The following is an 8,449-nucleotide window of genomic DNA, read 5'->3' as shown; positions in this document are numbered from 1 at the left end:
ACCCCCCCCCCCCACACACACTTTACTGTATATATAAATACATGTAGTTAAGATTTGTCCATAGCGCACGCATCTTGCCACAATTACTTTATCGATTTCAATATCATGATTTCTTGGACAAATTCATCAGCTTTCTTTCACTACTGCCTTAATGAAGCAATCATATTTTTTTTATATTCATAAATACAAAAAAGGTTAATGGCATTTAGAGACGTCACATATTCCATCATTTTGTCCATCCAAATTATCGACTGGTGAAGAACAGCGCACTGAAAATTCCGAACTATTATATCCGGACCTAATTGACTGTGTGGTGATGTGCTTAATTATTAATTATTTACGACGTACAAGTCTATAGGTAAATTCATTACGTTCTTTTAATCATGGACCAACTTTGTCGTTAACCTTTTAAAAGCACTGTAAAGATGTTTCTGATCAGAACATATTGGTTCTCATTGTCGACTAGAAAATAACAAAAACACTTCCCAAAACATGTATGGGGGATTTTAGCATAAATCTAAATTTCTCTTTGTTTTTTGTTGTTGTTTTGTTTGTTTGTTCTAAACGCATTCTAATATTCTTGCGCCATAAAAAACGTGACGTCATAATCATAAAATCTTGGAATATATTAAAAACACGACTAATTAAAATAAAATTTATACATTTAATTAAGTGATTCAGTTGAAGAAAATTGCAAGCATTTCTGTTAAACAATGGAATAGAAGACTGGAACTCACTACCTCACCAGATTAAATCAATTAACAATGAATCTAGGGCTGGGTATCGGTTGGAAATTTCGTATTGCGAAATATTGCGATATTTGGAACTGTATTGCGATATGTATTGCAATGTTTTTAATAACAGTTAAAATGCTCTTTTCTTATTTTTTAACCTCCATTTATAGCAGAATGTATAAAACTTTTATAAATACGTTGTAACAAAAAAGTTCTATTTGATTTCACTACAGTTTGGCAACGAAATGCAACCATACAACAAAAACCTTTACCGTTTGGTACTGTTTGGCACGATTGAAAACGTTTCTGACATCTTAAATTTTATATTTTACTTCATTAATCTAAAGACCAATCATTTTGCCGGTATATCGGTACTTGAAAAACGTATCGCAATACGATGTTTATTGTTAACAAATTGCAATATACCGGAATATCGATATTATTGCGCAGCCCTAAATGAATCGTATGAGGGGCCGCTTGGTATTAACTGCCATTAAGTGATATCACCTCTTCAATTGCTGATATCACCTATTCGAATAGGCACGTGATATCACCTTTTCAATTTAATTGAGTAATATCACCTACTCAAATCAGCACCTATTCGAATAGGTGATATCACTATAAATGGCAATAAATACCAAAACGGCGCCTCAGAGAATCGACATTTAAAAAAGAGGTCAACTGTTTTAATGGATTATAAAATGTCTAAAGATGACTTTTTATACTATTAGAATTATTACTCAACTGTTCTTTTTCTTTCTTTTACAATTAAGAACCAGGGGTCCGTTTTACAAAAGAACTTACGACTAAGACCAAAAATTTGAGATAATTGTAAAATCTTGCACGATGGATGTTTCAATTACAATTTGCCAGCATAGATTTATCTTTCTAAATCCGTTTTCAAAAGATTAAAACTGTTGTCACGTTAACGAAAAAAGGAGAGTTATTTGCAAAATTACATTTTGGTCTTAGTCGTAAGTTCTTTTGTAAAACATGGCCCAGTACTTTTTATTTACATTGTAATTTGTGTTTTAAGTATATTGTGTGTGTCTTATGTAAGTAATTTATAAATTACATGTAAAATGACTTCACTTGGAATAAGCCAAACTGGTTTTCATTGGCCCTTGGGTTTGGGCATATACAACATATATTTCTATACATGTAATTAATATAAACATAAGATTTATTGTTAAATCACTTTTAAAATTTATTGTCCCCCGCTTCTGCCATTAAATCTCATTCATCTGTCCGTCTGTCAGTCTGTACACCTGTTTATCTGTATAAACGTGATGACTTTAACTTTTCAATCGTCAACTTCCCTTACTTATGTAGCAATATACCCTTATCACCTGCATATGGGGTTTATGTCTCCCAGTTGATTCGATACGCAAGATCATGCTCTACGTATGAACAATTTCTAAAACGAGGCAAGCTATTGACAAACAAGTTGATGAAACAAGGATATCAACAGTCTCGTTTGAAGTCATCATTTCGCAAGTTTTACGGTCGATACAATGACCTTGTCAGCACATACAACCTATCATTGAGTCAAATGCTGCCTGACGTTTTTCACACTGTTAGGCCATTATTTATACGCTGAACTGTCTTCGGATTTTTCCGGGGTTTTTTTCCCCGATCATGACAAGAAGCACACGGCGGGTGTGACCGGTCGGCGGCAGGGGATGCTCACTCTTCCATGGCACCTGATCCCACCTCTAAATTTTGAGGTCCGTGTTTGCTCTGCTCAAAAATTTGTATCGTTTCATTGGATTTTCAAGACTGAATACTGTTCGTTATCTTCATATTTCATTCAACTAATTTACAGGAAAGTATAATATATCTGAGACGTTACGAATGTTGGTGCCATTTTACAATTTTAGTTCCTGACCTATTGAACCCATCGATGATTTGAAAAAAGAAAAAAAAACTCGCAAAATGTGTGATTTTGGTATGAATGGATAGGTTTTGAATACAACTACCCGATTCCAGTCAGAAAATAACATTTAGATAAATTTATGCAAACTATAGAATTTTACAGCGCAAAAAAGGTATTTTAAGCGTGTAACGCGTTACATTTTTTAAGCAGGGACCGCGCTTTTTTTAGGTCACCTGAGTCACTCAGGTGACCTATTGCTATCCGTTTTTGTCCGTCGTCGTCCGTCGTCCATCGTGCGTTAACATTTAAACATTTTCAGCTTCTTCTCTGAAACCGCTCAACCAATTTCAACCAATTTTGGCATATAGCATCTGTGGGTAAAGGGGGACAAAAATTGTGAATTTCATGGTCCTTGCCCCCCTGGGGCCTGAGGGGTGGGGCTAAAACCACCAAAATTAATGCAATCTTTAAAAATCTTCTTCTTTACTCCTGGACATCAAGCAGTCAAACTGTTGACATGATTGTAATTAGCATTGAGCCCTCTACCTAAATTGTGAAATTCATGGCCCCAGGGTCAGGGATTCTGGTGCTAGGGCGGGGCTATATAGATCATATAGTGAAAGTGCATTATTTCTTTGAAAATCTTCTTCTCAGCTCCTGGGTATTATTGAAACAAATTGAATACATAGTTATGATAAGCAAAAGTGACTCTACCAAAATTGTGAAATTCATAGCCCCAGGGTCAGGGGTTCTGGTGCTAGGGCGGGGCTATATAGATCATATAGTGAAAGTGCATTATTTCTTTGAAAATCTTCTTCTCAGCTCCTGGGTATTATTGAAACAAATTGAATACATAGTTATGATAAGCAAGGATGCCTCTTCCAAAATTGTGAAATTCATGGCCCCAGGGTCAGGGATTCTGGTGCTAGGGCGGGGCTATATAGATCATATAGTGAAAGTGCATTATTTCTTTGAAAATCTTCTTCTCTACTCCTGGGTATTATTGAAACAAATTGAATACATAGTTATGATAAGCAAGAGTGACTCTACCAAAATTGTGAAATTCATGGCCCCAGGGTCAGGGGTTCTGGTGCTAGGGCGGGGCTATATAGATCATATAGTGAAAGTGCATTATTTCTTTGAAAATCTTCTTCTCTACTCCTGGGTATTATTGAAACAAATTGAATACATAGTTATGATAAGCAAGGGTGACTCTACCAAAATTGTGAAATTCATAGCCCCAGGGTCAGGGGTTCTGGTGCTAGGGCGGGGCTATATAGATCTTATAGTGAAAGTGCATTATTTCTTTGTAAATCTTCTTCTCTACTCCTGGGTATTACTGAAACAAATTAAATACATAGTTATGATAAGCAAGGATGCCTCTTCCAAAATTTTGAATTTCATTGCCCCTGGATCAGGGGTTATGGTGTTAGGGTGGGGCTCTATTTATTATATAGTGAAAGTGCATTAATGATTTAAAAATCTTCTTCTCTGCTCCTTGGTATTATTTAAACAAATTAAGTACATTGTTATGATAAGCAAGGATGCCTCTTCCAAAATTGTGAAATTCATGGTCCCAGGGGCAGGGGTTCTCGTGCTAGGGTGGGGCCATATAGATCCTATAGTGAAGGTGAATTATTTCTTTAAAACTCTTCTTCTCTGCCCCTGGGTATTATTTAAACAAACTAAGTACATTGTTATGATATGCAAGAATGCCTCTTCCGAACTTGTGAATTTCATGGCCCCAGGGTCAAGGGGTCTGGTGAAAAAGGGGGGGGGCTCTATTGATTATATAGTGAAAAAGCAAATTTTTTCTGAAAACATTCTTTTCTGCTTCTGGTTAAAAAGCAAAGAAGCTAGTGTATGGTTATGATGAGCAAGAGTGCTTCTTCCAGAGTAGTGAATTGCATGACCCCTGGGTCAGATGTGCTGGTGCAAGGGTGGGGCTCTTGATAATATAGTGAAAATGCATTATTTCTATTAAATAATCCTGTCTGCTCCTCAGTGTTAAGCAGATAAACAAAGTGATTACTTATGATGTGCAAACTTCTGGTCCCAGGGTGAGAGGCTCTGATGTTTCTCGATGGAGGGGGGGGGGGGGTTTCTATTGATAATATAGTGAATCTGTAGTAAAAATGCATTATTTCTTTAAAAATCTTCTCTGCACCTGGGCATATCAGAGGCAAAAAGAGTAAAAGTTTTAATAAGGAAGGGTATTTTTAGCAGATATTTGAACATCTGGACCATTTAGTCAAGTGTTCTGGTCCTAGCTAGGGCACTATTAATTTGTAATCTACTGAGAGGAGTTATTCCCCTTTGCCATTTACTTTTGATAATTAATCACTGTAAATAATGTACTTGAAAGGTTAATAGAATAAGAGAATTATGCAAGAATTTTTATTGTATAATACAAAAAGTACTTTCATAGTTTTAATGATCAGGTAGACTTGTAAATAATAGATAAATAAAAATGAGACAAAAATAACTTTTCTTATTAAATGTTCATCAAAGATCAAGAGAGACCAATGTAAGAGATTTCAACAAGGAATTAAGATGATACAGAAGCAGTGATATTTTGTTTATTTACTGTATGGTGAAAGTGTTAAATGAGGAACAGATTAGAACCTTATTTATCAACTGTGAATGAATGCTAGACTAATTATTTTTTTGATCCTGATCACTCTTGCTTTTGGGCAACAAAGCTTCACCTTTCAGTTCATTTTATACTCTATGGATCCTCTAAATTGTTGTATTATACTCAGGTGACCGTTAAGGCCCTTGGGCCTCTTGTCTTGTGTATAGTGTTTAAAAACGAATATAGAGTTTTCATTTTCCTCACAAAACAAGAGCAATCCATGTTGTTTGTGACTTCATTAGCGATTCTGTATTCAATGGTGGCAAGAAAAAGAAAGCGGTAGTTTTTACATATTTAAGAATCTGTAACGCTATTAATCAAAAACGTGCATGTGAATATAGAGATTAAATTTACTCATTTACAAAAAAGTTTTCTTAACGTGATTTTCAATTACTATATAAACATTTACTAGTTCTAAGGTGCAAGAATTTTGAGATATTTTCGTTTTTTATTCGAAACATTTAGAATCTGTAGGTCTGATTACGGCAATGTTTCGTGATCATAAAATTATTTTTCAAGACCGCCATCCTTTACAAAACATATGAAGGCATACTTGCATAAATTAATATTATGTTAAAAACGAAGAATAACAAAGTTATGTAATTTAAATTTGTGAATCAAATAAGTTCATACATGTGATAAAATGACAAATCAAATTGTATTAGACTGTATTAGTCATAAAATGCTAAAAGCGACTCTTTTTAGTGTTGTTAAACCACTTACCATGTTGTTTAATAGGTCTTTGTCAGAAAAAGTTTTTCCATCTTTTTGGAAATTAGCTCATGTTATTCCTCTTTTTAAAAAGGATGATCCCTCTGTGGTTTCCAATTATAGACCTGTGTCGTTATTATCTTGTGTCAGTAAAATTATGGAGAGAATAATATTCAAACACGTGTATAATTATTTTCATAGTAATGATTTATTCTATCGATATCAAGCAGGATTTCTACCTGGTCATTCAACTGTATACCAATTACTTGAAACTTATCATAATATTGTTCAAAACATTGATGAAGGTAAATCATGTTGTATGGTTTTTTGTGATCTTTCAAAGGCTTTTGACAGAGTATGGCACAAAGGTCTACTTTTTAAATTACAAACTTATGGTATATCTGGTGATCTTCTCCAGTGGTTTTCTAGTTATCTATGTCAAAGGTCACAAAAAGTAATGTATAAGGATCTGTTATCATCAAAACTAGATATTTTTGCAGGTGTACCCCAGGGGTCTGTATTAGGGCCACTATTATTTCTCATTTATGTAAATGATGTTGCTGAAAATATGCTTTCAATGTGTAGATTGTTTGCTGATGACAATTCACTTCAACAATCATCCTATAATGTATTAGATATTGAATACAAATTAAACCATGATTTACATATTTTGGAACTATGGTCAAATAAGTGGCTACTTAGATTTAATCCATCCAAAACAAAAGTTTTATTTTTCAGTAAGAAAGACATTTCTATTATGCCAAAGCTATTTTTTAAAGGTGATAGACTGGAGTGTGTTCCAGTTCATCGTCATCTGGGTTTATTATTCTCACAAAACCTTAGTTGGACTGAATATTTTGATGGTGTAGTAAACAGTGCATATAAAAAACTTGGCCTTTTAAAAAAGCTTAAGTTCAAAATCGGTAGGAAAAACCTATCAAAATTGTATATTACGTTTATTAGACCTATGCTTGAATATGCTTCCATTGTTTGGGATGGCTGCTCTAAACACGATTCTGAAAAGCTTGAAAAAGTACAACTAACTGCCGCTAGAATTGTAACAGGACTTCCTATATTTGTTTCTAGAGAAGCACTATATTCTGAAACTGGATGGGAAACATTAAAAGCTAGGCGATATATTGCAAAAATGACAACTATGTTCAAAATTCCCACGGGAAGAGTACCTGAATATTTGCACAATATTGTCCCCAATAAACGCGAACACGTATCAACGTACAATACTCGTAATAAAGAAGATTATGTTGTTCCAAGATGCAGATTAGAATTATTTAGGAATTCCTTCGTACCCGATGCTATAAAACAATGGAATTTACTAAAAATAGAGGTTAGGGAAGCCATCTCAATTAATTCATTCCGAAAAAACTTGGTAGGAAAACTGAAAAATCCACCATCATACTTTTCTTATGGAAAGCGATATACCAATATCATTCATACTAAGCTAAGACATTATTGTATACTAAACTATGATTTATATAAACGAAATATTATTAATAGTCCTTCGTGTTCGTGCGGAAAACGCGAAGATGTGTACCATTTCTTTTTTGCATGCAAAAATTATTCCAATGCTAGAAATACTCTTTTCAATCGCTTGTTCATGCTTGAATTGGTCACTATTGATTTAAACCTATTACTATGTGGTGATGAAAATTTGCCTTTACAGATAAATAACAGTATTTTTGCTGCTGTTCATAAATTTATTGATGAAACATGTAGATTTTCTTAGTTGATATGTTAAATTTTATTTGTATCATTTGTATTATTTTTCTTTAATTTGCATGACAAACTGTATTATATAAGGAGAGGAACTAGTAAGTTATTTTAGAACTTGTTTCCAATCCTTTTGATTTAATCAATAAAATATGTTCAAAACAATCAAATTGTATTGTTATGGCGAGTTTCTTCGTCTTCGCCGCGTCTCCCTCGCTATCGTCGCTGCTATTTTTACAATGTTAACGGATTTTTCAGATTATTTCTTGCTTACAATTCTAAAATATAAGGTTGGATATTAAAAATCATATCGATAAAATCAGTGATTTGGTCGTCCATAACGCAGAAAATTCAGGTTGTATCGCGTATATTTTAGTAAGATTTACGTGAAGAGCCGATCAGCCATTGTCGCCTTTGACGTCACAGGGTCACGTGATCGCTATCTAATTAACTTAGATTTTTAATTCAGGGGTTTTCATTTGAGTCAATAATTGGTTAATTACCGCGATTTATCCGCAGTAAAAACACAAAATTTATAAACTGTGGTCATAAGGAACGTTTTACGCTTTTAATCTCAAATTATTTAGAAACATGCGATAAGTCCTTTAACAAACTATATCAGATACATATCGAAAGCACCCTTTTTTTAATTGGTTTAATTAAAAGAAGCCTATGATTTTTTTTTACTCATATTTCAAGTACAAAGACATAACAATATGGTACCAGTCAAACTTCTATTACTATTATAAGACTCTGAGGTGTACT

The sequence above is a fragment of the Saccostrea echinata genome, unplaced genomic scaffold (genome assembly GCF_033153115.1).
Source record: "Saccostrea echinata isolate AGI-Se365-2 ecotype Australia unplaced genomic scaffold, CSIRO_AGI_Sech_v1 ptg000009l, whole genome shotgun sequence".
Classification (NCBI taxonomy): Eukaryota; Metazoa; Mollusca; class Bivalvia; order Ostreida; family Ostreidae; genus Saccostrea; species Saccostrea echinata.
Note: the sequence above shows the minus strand (reverse complement) of the source record.